Raw genomic sequence first — 16044 nt, forward strand, 5'->3', positions numbered from 1 at the left:
TATTGTTTGAACTGGAAGCTTGTCATCTATAACCTTCTTTAATCATGAAACATGGAAAACTAGGTGCACTCGGGAAGCTGCAGGAAGCTCCAAATTGTATGCCATAGTACCTATCTTTTGCAACACCTTGTACAAACCATAATACTTTGGTGATAATTTACTATCCTTCTTAGATTGCTTGAGGAAAATTTTTTTATATGGTTGTAACTGTAGGAATACCCAATCACCTACATCAAAACTTATTTCGCTACGATGTTGATCTGCCTGCTGTTTCATTCTATTCTACGCCAAGGTGAGGTTATCCTTTAAGAGTTGGAGAACTTGTTGCTGATGCTCGATGTGATCTTCCACTGCTTGAATATTAGATTTTTCTCTTAAATATGATGTGATGGATGGTGTATGATATCCATAAAGTGCCATAAATGGGGTCATTTTTGTTGCAGTATGGAAGGAAGTGTTATACCACCATTCTGTTAAGCCCCTATACTACTAGTGTAACCCCTTATTGTTATTAGTACAACCCCCTTATTATATCGCTGTACCCACGTAGTCCCCATATTGTTATTATTGTGCCCCATAGAAGCCCACTATTATTATTATTGTGCCCTTACATTATTATTGTTATGTCGGCTCTAATTATATTATGACCCCTTGGACTCCTATATATAGAAAGGAGGTCTTGTCATTTGTATCATCCAAGAATTGTTCATTTGTGTAATCTAAAGGAGGTTGCCTCTCGAATAGGCTGAATTATAAGGCGTTGTTCTATCTTTTCTATCTTTTTGTGAGCTGGTTTCATAACATTTGGTATCAGAGCTTTGGATTCTAGGGTTTCGCTGCACCAAACAGGTCATTGTGGTATTTGTGCTATAACTTTTTTTTCTGAGACGTTTCAAATGCTAAAAAAAAAAACCTGTTTGGGTTATAATTGTTCTGAAGCTTGGGTCCGAATTTCAAAGCTTTTTGCGCTATATTCGAGGAGATATGATCTGAGGAAGTTGGCCTTTTTGAAGACTCCTGAATTACATTCCAAATAGGTGACCTGGGGAAAATCATCATAACTTTTGTTTTGGGCATTAGATTGAAATTTCGTAAGAAATTAAAGAAAGAGGACAGACTGTAGTTTCCGGCATATATTTTTCAGATCCTAAGGTTAACACAGTGACATGTGGAACTTCATACAAGTTTGCTCTTCTGAAATGGTATATACTCAGGTCATCTTGGGAGATTGTGCATAACTCTTTCTTTGAGAATCTAAATTCAATCAGATTGGTAGCATTGGAAAGAGGACATAGAAGGCTATGACAGGTCGCAATTTCAGAACTGGAAGAACCAAAATTACAGAGTTATAGTCGTTTCAATATCGAGCTCCTAAAATCAAGAAAAGGCGATATGAGGAAGTTTGATGGCAAGGATCCAGTAAATTGGATACTTCAGATGAAGCAATATTTTCATCTACATGGTGTACCACTATTACAAAAGGTATGTATTTCATCTTCATATTTAGAACCAGATCAATTTTTATGGTATAAAGGGCTTTGTTCTCATAAACAACTTGTTACGTGGTCAATTTTCACGGAGGAAATGATAGCACATTATGAGGATACAAAGAACAACACCTTCCTTAGAGCAACACCACAATAATTGGAAGAAAAAAGAAAAAAAGGGCTTTGTTACAATTGTGATAGAAAATGCACTAAAGGTCATAAGTGCGCTGAGAAGAAATTATTTTACATAGAGTATGAAGAGGAGGAAGAAAAGGATCAAGAAACATCAAATGAAGAGGATATGTGCCAGGACCCAACCCCAGAGAAAGAAGAAATGAATCCGACCATATCTTGTAAAGCATTGGTAAGAATTACCACTCCTCAAACTCTCAAGATAGAAGGACATATCAAGAAGAAAAAGGTTCAAGAGGTGAAAGATCACATAGAGAAAGAAGAAATGAATCCAACCATATCTTGTAATGCATTGGTCAAAATTACCACTCCTCAAACTATCAAGATAGAAGGACATATCAAGAAGAAAAATGTTCAAGAAGTGAAAGATCACATCGAGCATCAAGAAATGAATCCGACCATATCTTGTAAAGCATTGGAATAAATTACCACTCCCCAAACCCTCAAGATAGAAGGACATATTAAGAAGAAGAAGGTTCAAACAGTGAAATATCAGGAAGAAAATTATCAAGAAACATTAAAAGAAAAGGATACTCACCAGGAACCAACCCCAGTGAAAGAAGAAATGAATCCGACCATATCTTGTAATGCATTTGTCGGAATTACCATTCCTCAAACTGTAAAGATAGAAGGACATATCAAGAAGAAAAAGGTAATAGTGTTGATTGATTCGGGTAGTACCCATAATTTTATTAATTGTAAGATAGCCAAGGACTTGAATTTCTTCCTAGATCCAGCACCAAAGTGTCAAGTGACGGTTGTAAGTGGAGGAACCATAAATTGCTCTGGAAAGTGCCATAATATCAAGCTATCCATGGGAGAATATGTATTGAATAGCCCAATGTTTTCCGTTCCAATGGGTGGTGCTGATGTTGTACTAGGAGTCCAATGGCTACAATCCTTGGGTACAATAGCTTTTAATTTTCAAGAACGTTTTATGAAATTTTCTTCGGAAGGAAAGGAAGTTGAATTAAGGGGTATCACAAGGAAACCAGGAAAGTTAATCAACTATGACAGAATGACAAAGCTTCTAAAGAAATAACAACGATGCGTAATTGCATAATTATGTTCGCTAATTGTTTGCACATCGAAATCATGTATTTCTCCAGATCTCCAAAAAGTCTTGGAAAATCATCCCAAGGTATTTGAGACTCCCAAAGGTCTCCCATGTATTCGTGATCATGAGCATGCTATTCATTTTATTCCAGGATGTGTTCCTCCAAACGTCAAGCCCTATAGATATCCATATGCCCAAAGAAGTGAAATTGAACATATGGTTGAAGAAATGGTACAATTGTCCAACCAAATTTGATAAACAAAGGAAGGTATGAATGGAAGAATGGCGAAGAAGGGTGGGAACTCATTTAAAAGTTTCCGAATATCCCAGTTCCAACAATATTGCCAGAACTTGACAAGGAAGGAAAAAGCATATTGGAACCTAAAGCATTTACAGAACCGAGAAGTCGATAGCTACGAAATCGATCAATTTCAAAGCATCTCATCAAGTGGAAGAACTTACTTGTTGAAGATTTCACATGGAAGGACAAGAATTTTATACAGAAGCATCAAGAACTACTCAAGCGTTGAGGACAACACTTTTTGAAGGAGAGGGGCATGTTAGGCCCCTATACTACTAGTGTAACCCCTTATTGTTATTAGTACAACCCCCTTATTATATGGTTGTACCCATGTAGTCTCAATATTGTTATTATTGTGCCCCATAGAAGCCCACTATTGTTATTATTGTGCCCCATAGAAGCCCACTATTGTTATTATTGTAACCTTACATTATTATTGTTATGTCGGCTTTGATTATATTATGACCCCTTAGACTCCTATATATAGAAAGGAGGTCTTGTCATTTGTATCATCCAAGAATTGTTCATTTGTGTAATCTAAAGGAGGTTTCCCCCTCAAAGAGGCTGAATTATAAGGTGTTGTTCTATCTTTTCTATCTTTTTGTGAGCTAGTTTCATAACACATTCAGCTAGAGGAAACCATTTGACCCAGTGTGTCTGTTTATCAGATACAAAGCAACCAAGATATCCTTCCAAACATTTGTTTACTATCTCAGTTTGCCAATCAGATTGAGGATCATAAGATGAGCTATGAGCTAACTGAGTACCAAGACAAGAAAATAGTTTTGTCCAAAAATTTCCAGTGAAAATGGGATCTCTATCGCTTACAATAATCTTTGGGTTTCCATGTAGCTTTTGAATTGTTTCCATAAATGCAGTAGAAATTATACTCGCTTTAAATGGATGAGATAATGCACAAAAGTGTGCATACTTGGTAAGTATGTCAACTACCACCATGATAACACTCTTTCCTTCAGACTTGGGTAAACCTGTGATAAAATCCATTGAAACCTTATCCCAACATTGGCTTGAAATGGATAAAGGTTGTAATAGTCCTAGGGTCTTAAGTGTTTCAACTTTATTTTGTTGGCAAACCAAACATTCCGCCACAAACTTTTGAATATCCGATTTAAGGCCATCCCAAAAAAAATCCTTCTTAACTCTGTGGTAGGTTTTTAGAAATCCTAAGTGCCTTCCTAAGCGAGAGGTGTGCAATTCCCTAAGAATATTTTGTTTGAGTTGTAAATTCTTACATAGGTATAACCGATCCTTGTACCATAACGAATCATTTTTCCAGCTAAATGTATCAGATGTATTGGGATTTTGTTGTATATTTTGAATGAGTGCCCACACTTCCTTGTCATTCTTCCATTCATCCCTTGCTTCGTTTATCCAATTTGGTTGGATAATAGAAATGGCGAAAAAAAATGCTTCCACATCCTCATCCTTTCTTGAGAGTGCATCCGCCACAACATTTTGATTCCCGTTTTTGTAGATGATTTCAAAGTCATAACCCAACATCTTTGTGAGCCATTTTTGCTACTCTTCTGAAGATAATCTTTGTTATAAAAGTTATTTAAGACTATCATGATCTATTTTTACCTTGAAGTGTCTTCCCATTAGGTAGGGTCGCCATTTATTAAGTGCATGTAGTATTGCCAACATTTCCTTTTCATAAATATCTTTGTGTAAATACTTTCCTTTGATTAGAAGAATTTCGAAAGCAATGGGTCTTTCTTCTTGCATTAAAACAACACCAATTCCATTTCCTGAGGCATCACATTCCACAATAAAGGTTTTTGTGAAGTCCGGTGTAGCTAAGACTAGTGCTTGGCACATTGCCTCTTTAAGATATCCAAAGGCTTTCATTGCTTCTAGAGTCCATAAAAATGCATCTTTCTTCAATAATGTTGTTAAAGGTGCTGCTATTCTCCCATAATTCTTAACAAACTTGTGAAAATACCCTGTCAACCCGAGAAATCCTCGTATATGCTTTATGGATGTGGGGATTTTCCATTCCTTAATGGTTTTAATTTTTCTAGCGTCTACCTTAACACCTTCATGAGATACAATATGACCCAGATATTCCACCTCTTGTACTCCAAAGAAACATTTAGAGATTTTTGCATATAATTGTTTCTCCTCCAATAGTTTGAGCACCATGTCAACATGTTGGACATGATCCTTCCAATACTTGATGTAGATTAGTATATCATCAAAAGATACTAACACAAATTTTCTAAGGAAGGGTTTGAAAATGGAATTCATCAAACCTTGAAATGTAGAAGGTGCATTAGTAAGGCCAAAAGGCATGACCAAAAATTCATAATGACCCTCATGAGTTCTAAATGTTATTTTTGGAATGTCTTCAGTCTTCATTCTAATTTGATGATATCCTGAATGAAGATCCAACTTGGTGAAGTAAATTGATCCATGCAATTCATCCAATAATTCATCAATGACAGGAATGGGAAATTTATCTTTAATAGTAAGCTTGTTGAGCTCCATATAATCTAGACACGTGTGCCATGATTCATCCTTCTTGTGAACCAATACTACTGGAGCAGAGAAAGAACTTTGACTAGGTTGAATTATACCAGCCTCTAGCATTTCAACAACCATACATTAAATTTCACTCTTTTGGACATAGGGATATCTGTAAGGCCTGATATTTGGAGGAACACTTCTTGGAATCAAATTAATAGCATGATCATGATCACGAATAGGTGGGAGGCCTTTGGGAGTCTCAAATATCTTGGAATGATTATCCAAGACTTTTTGGAGATCTGAAGAAATGGATGATTTCGATGTGGGAACCTCTAGTGAACATAATTGTGCAATTATGCCTCATTGTTCTTTCTTTAGAAGCTTTGTCATTCCATTAGAGCTGATTATCTTTCTCGGTTTCCTTGCGATACCCCTTAATTCAACTTCCTTTCCTTCTAAAGAGAATTTCATGAAAAGTTCTTCAAAATTAAAGGCTATTATACCCAAGGAATTTAGCCATTGGACTCCTAGTACAACATGAGCACCACCCATCGAAATGGAAATCATTGGGCTATTCAATACATATTCTCCCATGGATAGCTTGATATTATGGCACTTTCCTGAGCAATTTATGGTTCCTCCACTTGCAACCATCACTTGACACTCTGGTGTTGGATATAGGAAGAAATTCAATTCCTTGGCTATCTTACAATGAATAAAATTATGGGTACTTCCTGAATCAATCAACAGTATTACCTTATTCTTGTTGATATGCCCTTCTATCTTGATAGTTTGAGGAGTGGTAATTCCAACCAATGCATTACAAGATATGGTCAGATTCATTTCTTCTTTTTCTAGGGTTTGTTCCTGGTGTATATCCTCTTCTTTTGACGTTTCTTATTCCTTTTTTTCCTCCTCTTCGCAATCTATGTAAAATAATTTCCTCTTGGCACACTTATGACCTTTAGTGTATTTTCTATCACAACTATAACAAAGCCCTTTTGCTCTTTTTTCTTTCAATTGTTGTGGCGTCAACCTTGTAGGTTGTGGATGGCTAGGGACAACAACACTTCCATCTTTATGATTGTGAGTGATAGGCTTCCTTGTTGCCATAATTTTGCTTTCCAAGAAATACAAGGAAACAACACTTACTTCCTTAAGAGCCTCAATGAAACTAATTGGGATGAAGGTCCTGTCAATGGCAGGATGCTGAAACACTATTTTGAATATCACCCATGAGTGGAGCCCGAGGTTCCTTTGTATATATGCAGATGTACATATCATTTTCTGTTTAGATTGTAAAAATGCAGTTTTTTCAAGTTCTCGACTGACCAGCAAAAGGTAGATAGAATCAGAGGACTACCAAGAAGAGAAGCACACAATTTGGCACTTCAAAGCAGCAAACTTCAAGAATGATATGGGCAGCCATGGACCAAGGCAATCTGACCTGCTGTTCTTGGTCTTTCAGGAGAAAAACCATCCCCATGTGGAGCCACTGTTAGCTACCTATACCAATAGGTTTCATATTTCATGATTGGCTATGGAAGGTCCAAATATGCTCTGCTTTGATGATTCAAAGATCACATATTTCCTAGAAAGTCTGATCTGTGCTAATAGCTTGGTATGGACTCAAAGTTTTGATGGATGGTCCAAAAGTCTAATCTGGATCATTCCATGGTTTAAATTTGCAGTTGTAGAATAGAGAAAGGAGTCTGTCCAAACTGTTCAATCTTGGCAGACAAGTAGTTCAGGTAGAGAAGAAAAGGCTCCCAACAGCTTAATCTGGGACCTTGGAAGAGATAAGGGTAGAAGTAGATAGAAAAAACAAAGAAAAAGCCAAAGAAAAGAAAAGGCAAGTAAGGGTTTGCAAGTCCAAGTGCACCCTCCAAGGAGAAATAAAAAATGCTAGGTAAGTAGCTGGGTAAGTAGTTGGGGTTGCAGAAAGGTTATCTTTACCATTGCACATATGTTAACTGTGTTTACCAGAGTAAAGTCAATTAATTGACAAGGTGTTCACCTCCATCAAGTTACAGCAAGGAGCATGACTAACCTCCCTCCTTCCCCCTTCCAGTTTATTACTAACATCCCTTCATCAGCTGAGATTCATGGAAGAAGATCATGGTTTCATGGTGGTTCTTGTTCATTCAAAAGCCACATTTCTTGTCTAAAAATCTTTTCATTTTGATCTACTCTCTAAACTAAGTAAGCTTCAAATAAGCTTAGTGGTTTCCCCTCCATTTACCCCTTCATCCATATTAACTCCAACATTACTATGTAAATCCCCTACAGTACCTTTTCCCCTACTAGTATCTAACACCATGGTGTATAAACCCCAAATTTTGTATAAATATCCCTCCCCTTGGTATTATAGCCAATAAATTCTGTGTCAGGGATCAAATGGCATCTGGCCACTTTGATGAACCTAGCCCTAAACCCCTCCCCTCTTCTGAAGTCATTTAGCCCCTTGGAAAACTTCATCTGCCAAAAGAAGCCTCATAACTCACCTTGTTTTACCTATACCCCTTCATTTGCAAAGCTAACCCCTAAATACCCACTTTGTTCTTATCCAAAGTATCGGGCTTGCATTGCTGTGCATGGAAAACCTTTGTTCTAGTCCCCTTTATCCATAAACCCCTTCGCAAATTACCAAAGTCCAAAACCCACCGTTGGCATTTATCCTAAGTATCAGCGCGCAATTTTGATTGGTTAAAATACATTGAAAACCTTGTAAAAACCCACATTCGAAGGTTTCCGCCCGTATGCATATCCCCCGAGCACATTAATACCCCGCCCATCGTCGGATCAGATCCAAGAGATCCGACGGTCCATATCAATATCGGAGCAGTCCCCGCGGCGGACATTTAGCGCCCGAGAAAGTGACGTTGCGTCACGTCACGGCGCGGCCACGCGTCGCTCATTGAGGACTCTCGGAGCAAGCTCTGACAATAGCGGGGCCGTACCCTAACCGCCCCGAGAGACCGTGGCGGCTATCCTCAACCGTAACCGTCACGGCCCTAACCGCCAAGTTATTGTCCCACGTCATGCCCACGTCACTTCCACCCCGCCATCGCATCAGTCCTTTGTCCGCCCCTCCGCCGACGTGGCTGCCACCGCACCATCCCCCATGGACCAACAGTATCCCGCCACGTCACCTGATGACGTCAGCTGACGTCATCCGACCTTGACCCCACCAATGACGTCATGCTGACGTCATCACAAAATAGCGCCAAATTTGCAAAAAGTCCATATTTAGCCAAAAAACGCAATTTTTTGTACTTTTCGCTCATTCTGCTACTGTTTCCGTTGCATGCTGTTTACGTTCTGAACTCCGCCAACCTGCTCAATCAGCCAAGGAGACCTCAAGAGTACCTGTCCTGCACGCATACGCGTCTTCCGCTCGCTGTTTACCAGGTATTCTTCATCATTTTCCTTCGTACCCCTGCAGTTGTCTATAAAATCGCACAGGAAGCTTAAAAGGACATTAAAACTCATAATTCACCAGTGAATTTCCTCTACAGACCTCTGTTTTCAATCAACACCTCGAAAAACACCAGCCGAGCCTTGTTTGCCCTCATTATGACAAATAAGCAATATTCTGCTCGCGCATTCGCGAAAGACTCATTTACACTGAATTCACCTGCTAAGGAAGACAAAGTGAGACCAGACAGTAGTCCTTTTCCTAATTTAAACAGTATTTCAATTGCTGTTGCATCAATTCCCCCCCTGGTATCTGAGACTCAAACTGTCATTATAAAAATCACTTCTGTGCTGTGCTGCTCCCTTCAAGCAGTTCACTTACAGTTTACAAGCTTAAAGAAGACCATGGACACTCCCATTGCTCTGAACATCAAGCCTCTCAATGCCCCTCACCAGGAATTAGAATGGAAAGCCCTGGGAGATATGGATTATCAAATGCTAGACTGGTTTCCATTGGGCTCCAAATATAATATTCAGATGCTGAATGAGTTGAAAGCCCAGCACCTTAGTGGAGCAGACATCTTGGGGATTTGGGACTCAAACTTGCCCATCTACAACCTCCTCCAAGTAAATCCTATGCCAGAGTTGGTCTACAGATGCCAGGAGTGCTATGACCCAAGCCAAAGAGCTGTCATTAGCCCTACAGGCTCAGTCCTGTTCTATATCACCCCAGAGAGTATAAATGAGATGCTGCACCTCCATACTGCAAAGCTATTGACCCCCCTCCACATGCAGAACTTGATAAAGAAGGGGAGCAAGTTGTCAAATGACCAACTCATCAAAATCAACCAGCTGTTTGTAAAACCAGGCTCTGAAGCCATCAGAACTCCTCCTATTTGATATCACTACTTGAATGAATTGGGCAGGATGTTAGTGGATTTGATCAGCTATGTCCTAGGGTTCAAGGGACTGGAGGATGTGGATGAAATCATAATGGCAATGCTGTCTTTATTCTCTCCTGGTAAGCCCCCAGCTGTACATTATGATTATGCTACATACATTGCAGATAAGATCCATGACCAGTTTATGAATTTGAAGAGGGAAAGACTGTTCAGGTATACCTCATACATATACCACCTATTCTTGTTTTATCAGTCAGCCAGCTTCTCTATTCCCTTGAAACAAGTCAATGCCCAGGGAAATCCAAGGTCAGTTGTGTTTTGGACCTCTGTCTTTCATTGTGCCTCTGTATCACCTTACACATACTCCGAGTTCATTGACTTATTCATTCATCCAGCCATGACAGTATTGCATGGTGTTCCTCCTCCAAGGCTAACTGATGAAATGAGGAGAATTCTCCACCTGAACAAAACCTACAGCATTGGTAATTGGTACCTCTACCAAAACCACACAGTCATCAGAATATATGGCTGTGAGTTGAAGCCTTTTAGGTTGCCAAGGTATGTCCCCATGAGGCTTTTTGCCTTAGAATATTTCAGGCAGTTTGGGAATGCCGATTACCTCCACTTTCAAAGCAAGAACAAGAAGTCACAGTTAAAGGTAAGGAGCCAGCTGGGTCCTTTCCTATACAACAGAAAAGAGGAGGGGTGGAAAGAGGCAAACAGTATCCTAGGGGCCCTCAGACTGCAAACTAGATTTGAATGGATACCCTATGACCCCAATCACTTTGTCTCCCTCAGGAGGATAAAATACAAATTGGGTAGCTATTCACACGTAAGGCAGCCTGAGATTGAGCAACATGCCAATGCATTAAGCTGGGAAGAAGGTACCCTAGAAGAGGAAATTACTAATGAAGAGCTGCTAGAGAGAGAGGCTAGAAATATTCAAAAGGAAGCTGACTTAGAAACTTGTGGACAGGTTCCCCTCTCATACAAAAAACAACTTGGAGCAGCTACTTCATCATCAACAACACAGCAGCAAGCTGCCGGGAACACGGCACAGACAGCCAGCAAAGGCAAAGAAAAGCAGGTGGAACAGCCACCTCCCTTAACAGAAGAGCAAGTGGAAACATTGCTGCAGCAACAAGAAGAGATGGAGCAGCAGGGAGAAGGGCAGCAGCAAGAAGAGGAGCAACAAAACAAACAGCAGCCCTTGCAGCAAGAAAAAGGGATTGATGCTCCAAGTTCCACTGAGCAACAGGCTCAAAATATAGTGCCTCCAAGGCCAGAGACCACCTTTGATGCCTCGGTCCTCCAAACCCCACAAAAGGAGGACTTAACCAGAAAAAGGGACAGAGATACTCCCCTGACTTCATCCATCAACCCGGGAGAGAAAAGACAAAGATTGAATGACTTTCCAGAGGATGACATAGCAATAAGGCAAGCAATGGGCATGGGCCCACCCAGCAGAGAAGTTTCAGCTAGTTCCTTCCAGCATGAACAGGACAGAGCTATAGGAGGAGAGGTCAGCTCCTCCAGCCAGCAAAAAGAAGGACAAGTAAGCATCAAACAGCAATTTATAGACATCAAAAGGAGGAGTGACCCCATCAAAGTACAGCTTTACAATCATCTGTTAAATATGGCTCCTTCCAACCAGCAAAGACTCATGTCTGCCTTTGATGTAAGTGAAGGAAAAATGATCATGAGTCACTTTATGCCCACAGCACTGCAGCCTCAATCTTCCTCAGATTACCTCAGGACCAACCTGGAGGTCATGGCCAAAGACATACACCCAATGGACAAAATTGAACTGCACAAACAGACTGGTGAGATGGTGTATGCCTCCTTGGCAGATGAAACGTTGGAGAATTACAAACTAAAAAGCAGCCTTAATAATACAGCCTCTCAACTGGAGTTGGAAAGGGCATCATCCCAGGCAAAGGACAACAGAATCAGGTCCTTAGAAGATATCATTATTGAGATGGGACATGATCCCAAGGATATTAAGGGTATCCAACAAATATTGAAGTTGAGAGATGCAGACATGACAGCATTGAGGAGGAAAATCAAACTCCCAGCCACAATCCACCCTCAAACAGATGAGATTGCTCAACAAAGGCTTGAAAAAGATGCCACAGATCTGATGATATCTCTCTATAAGCAGCTTATCCAAATGCAAGAACAACTAGGAGAGTCAGAGGCTGCAAAGGCAGCACTACAGGCAGCATTGAAGCAAAGAGAAGAAGGGCAAACCTCCCAGCCTCCTCCTGAAATCATCAATCTTGAGGAAACTTCTCCGACAACTGTCCCTCCTCCTCTGCAAACAGGGCCTACAGCACCAACTACATCGACAGCTGCACCAACAACAGAGGAGACTCATAGTCTGGATATGCAGAAGCTCCGAAATGAAATCCAAGTCCTAGAAGCTCAAATGTTAGAGCTCAATTCAGCCAAAGAATCCTTGGCTAAAGTAAATGAGAGATATGATAAGAGCAAGCAGAATGAAGCTGCAAAGGAACGAGAAATAAAAGCTCTAAAGAAGAGGATAACTGAGCTTGAGAAGGAGCTCACATTAGAAAAGGTGACAGCAGAGCTAAAAGCAGTCCTTTGGGGCAATATTGGCCGGTCCATCACAAATCAGTGGCAGTATATTGAGACTATGGATGAACAATCAGTACTCATTGTAAAGGCAAACAAGGAAATACACAGAGCTAGAGCTAGCCTTGGCAACATGCCTGATGCTGCTACTAGAATGATAAATATATTAAATAACAAGACAAGCTCTCAATTGGCCACAATGGGAATTGTTCATAGAACTGAGACCATCTCAATGGTTAAAAGGGTCCTGACACTACGAAACCTGATTGGAACATTGGAAAGAAGAACCCAGGATATGCAGACTGAAATCAACAAGTTCATGGACAGATTTCAGGCATTAGAGAACAGAGGCCTCCCCAGCATATTAAGCAGTGTAGGTAGACTGCTTACCCTAGAAAACTACACCAAGAGGGTTGATGCCTATGCTGCAGCACAAATTGCAAGACAGCCCAGTACTTCAACAGAAACAGGACCAGCATCAGGGCAAACTTTATATGATAGGGTGGACAACCTGTTTTTCATTATGAATGAGATCGACCATCTGTTTGATGCACCTCCAAATTTTTTCAAGTATACAGAGGCAGATGAAACCATAGAGGCAATTGTGAAGCACCAATTGCCCCCACCAGAAGTCTGGAAGAATTTGACACACATAATATTGTCAAGCCAAAACCTGTAATATCAATTTTCAGTTTACAAAAAATCATACACAGGCAGAATTTTGATAGCTAAGCATACAGAGCAAAGATGGAAGGACTGAGCCAACTCAGCAAAGATATCGGCCAACAAAGCAGAAATTGCAAACCACAGGTGGCAAGGCCGAGAAGATACAGCGTAGCAAGAAATGAAGACACACTATTCAGCATTAAAACAGAGCGGCTCAACCGACTCAGTGACCTCCAAAGGTCAAATCATCCTCTGACAGACATAAAGAGCATTTATGCTGCATTCAAAGTTGCAATAACTTCTTTTCCTACTTTCTGTACGCATTTATGAAGATATTTTCTCTCTCAGATGACTCAATGCCTGAGATATTTTGTATAAGCACTACTATAAAGTCCCCTTCGCATGAGTTTGCAAGGGTTGTTGTTGATTTCTCAAAAAGAAATTCTTATGCTGTAATCCTCTCAGAAGTGCAATAAAGAAAGTGATGGAATTTCTCGGATTTCTGAGGTGTTGAATGCGTTTCTGGTGTCTGTTGATAACTGCTGGATTCCTGTGTATTACATAATACAATAAGTATCTGTAACTCTCTCTGTTATGTGTTTTCATTCACCAATATCCATATATGTTTCTATTGTTTGAGTATTTAACAACAAAGAAAAAGAATAACTCCAGGATTTATTCAAGAAATACCCTGAGTTCAATCTGTGTTGTTAATAAATGTTTTCTTCAGGTGTAATCTACATAAAGTGTAATTCTTAAATGCTGCACTTTCAGAATACCCCTTTCACAGTGGCCTTTGTCGCAGGAATTCAAGTTTTGCTCCTGTGCAATGTGCTACACTTTCACCTCACCAGTTTAATAGAAAATTCTTAAATGCTTTCTATTGGCTGACATGTTTCACCACTCAAAATTAACTTTGCTTTTATGTAATACACAATAGGCCCTGCAGTTAGAACACCACCAATCCTGCACTTCTAAGCATTTCACAACTCCAGACTCCATTGCCCAATGGTATTTCACTACTTAAACACTATATCATAAGACTTGAAAGAGATCCTTCAACCAAAACATAAACCAAACCCTGAGCATAATAGCTAGCCTAAAACACCATCATAACAGAGATAAATCATAAAGAGAGAGCCCTCTCTGATTACAGTTTGGCTAGAAACTGTGATCCAAAGATTGGTTAGTGGTTACCCCGGCCGTATTCCCTTGGGAGTCATAGGGAACAACCTGGGTGTTAACAGTTGTAACGTATGGGAACAAAATAAAATGGAGGCATTCTTTGGCATATCTCTAAGGAATATAGGAAGTCCATTCAAGGTCATAATGATGTGGTCACTTGATAAATATAGTTCGAGACTTTAGTAGTGAAGTATTCTTGTACATGAGGCCAAGGGCCTTGAAAAAGTTGAAAAGGTTCACCCTAGACAACCTTATCATCATTTTTCAGAGGTATGAAAGCTAGGGTAAGAGACCTAATTTAAGCCAAGGGTATTAGATGAAGAGCTTGCAAAGAAATTTTAAGATCTGTAATCACCTTTTTGAGAGGACGAATTGAATTTCAGTAGGGTAGAAATAATCATTTTAGCCAAGAAACACCTAGTAGAAGAAACTAGGCCAACTTGTGTTGAAGGCCTTATAAGTCTATTCTAAAAGCATATACAATAAATATGAGAAACCCTAACTAGAATTTAGAATGAAAAATATTTAGTAGTCTAGAAGCATCCCTCCAGCCAATGAAGAAGATTCTTTGAATACAAGATAAAACCACAAATTGAAAAATAATTTTAATTCTAGCTTCAAGACTTTATTGTGAATATGAGAAGCCCTAGTGTGAGGGATGATCTTCATAAGTACCTATTCCATATGAAGGATCTTTTCAATTATTGATTGAAGCAATATGTTATAATGGAGTTTTGGCGTTTCCCTTAAAGGCAGTGTTGATGGGAAGATCGTGGCAGTAACAATGCCTTAGAGAGTGAGATCAAGAAGAAGGCTTTGAAACAACCTCCAATGACTATGGAAGACAAAGGTATGTATTCCTTAAGGTAATTAGATTTCTAAGTATAGTATTTGTAAAGGGCCTGCATAAAATGTACTAGGTTTTTTATGCATATTTAATTCTAGGGTTTGTATGCTTCATCTTGTTGAAGGTTTCTGGTTTCTAGGGATTGAAAACCCTAGATGGTGCTTCGATTAGAAAAACCCTAATTATGTGGAAACCATAATCCTGTTCTGATTGTTCCCTCATTGAAACCCTAACTCTTTAATTTTAGGGTTTGTGGATAATCTAGGGTATATGGTAATCTTGAGCAAGGGTGGACTTGAAATCTAGGATACGACATAAAAACCCTAGGGATGATCTTTCTACGAGAAATATCAAAATAATTTAGGTTTTGTGTCTAATAATCCTAGGAGAATATTCTCTTTGAAAATCATGAAACCATATGTCATTATCATTCTCTTGAATTTTTATTTTTCTTATTCATACTTGTCGGTGAATAATGTTGGTACGTAATGAAGGAAGTAGAATGGGAAGGATGGGGTATCAAAGCAGTCCCTGTGCTTGTTAATAATAAGCATGATGGAGGGATGGAATTAAAATGACCCTAAAGGAACTAATGACTAAAGTATTAGCATGCATCTTGATCTAGTATGACATCATAGGTAGAAGCATGTGATAGCATCATATTTAAAGTCTACTTGTTTGAATTGCTTGGAATCATCTAGTCCTTTGAAGAATGAAAATATGTGGGACCATTCTGCATAAGTTTTCATCCATACATTGTCTAACATTATGTCATAGGAAGTCATTTTTCTAAGGTGGATCATCATGATCATGTAAGATTCATCATCTTGGAAGCCTCTTGAAAGAAGCATTATGACAAGACTAGTATATGAAAAGGATGAAGGAATGAAATTGGTCAAGTTGAAGGC

The sequence above is a fragment of the Pinus tabuliformis genome, chromosome 4_2 (genome assembly GCF_031772625.1).
Source record: "Pinus tabuliformis cultivar Carrire ecotype Pingquan chromosome 4_2, CPIR1, whole genome shotgun sequence".
Classification (NCBI taxonomy): Eukaryota; Viridiplantae; Streptophyta; class Pinopsida; order Pinales; family Pinaceae; genus Pinus; species Pinus tabuliformis.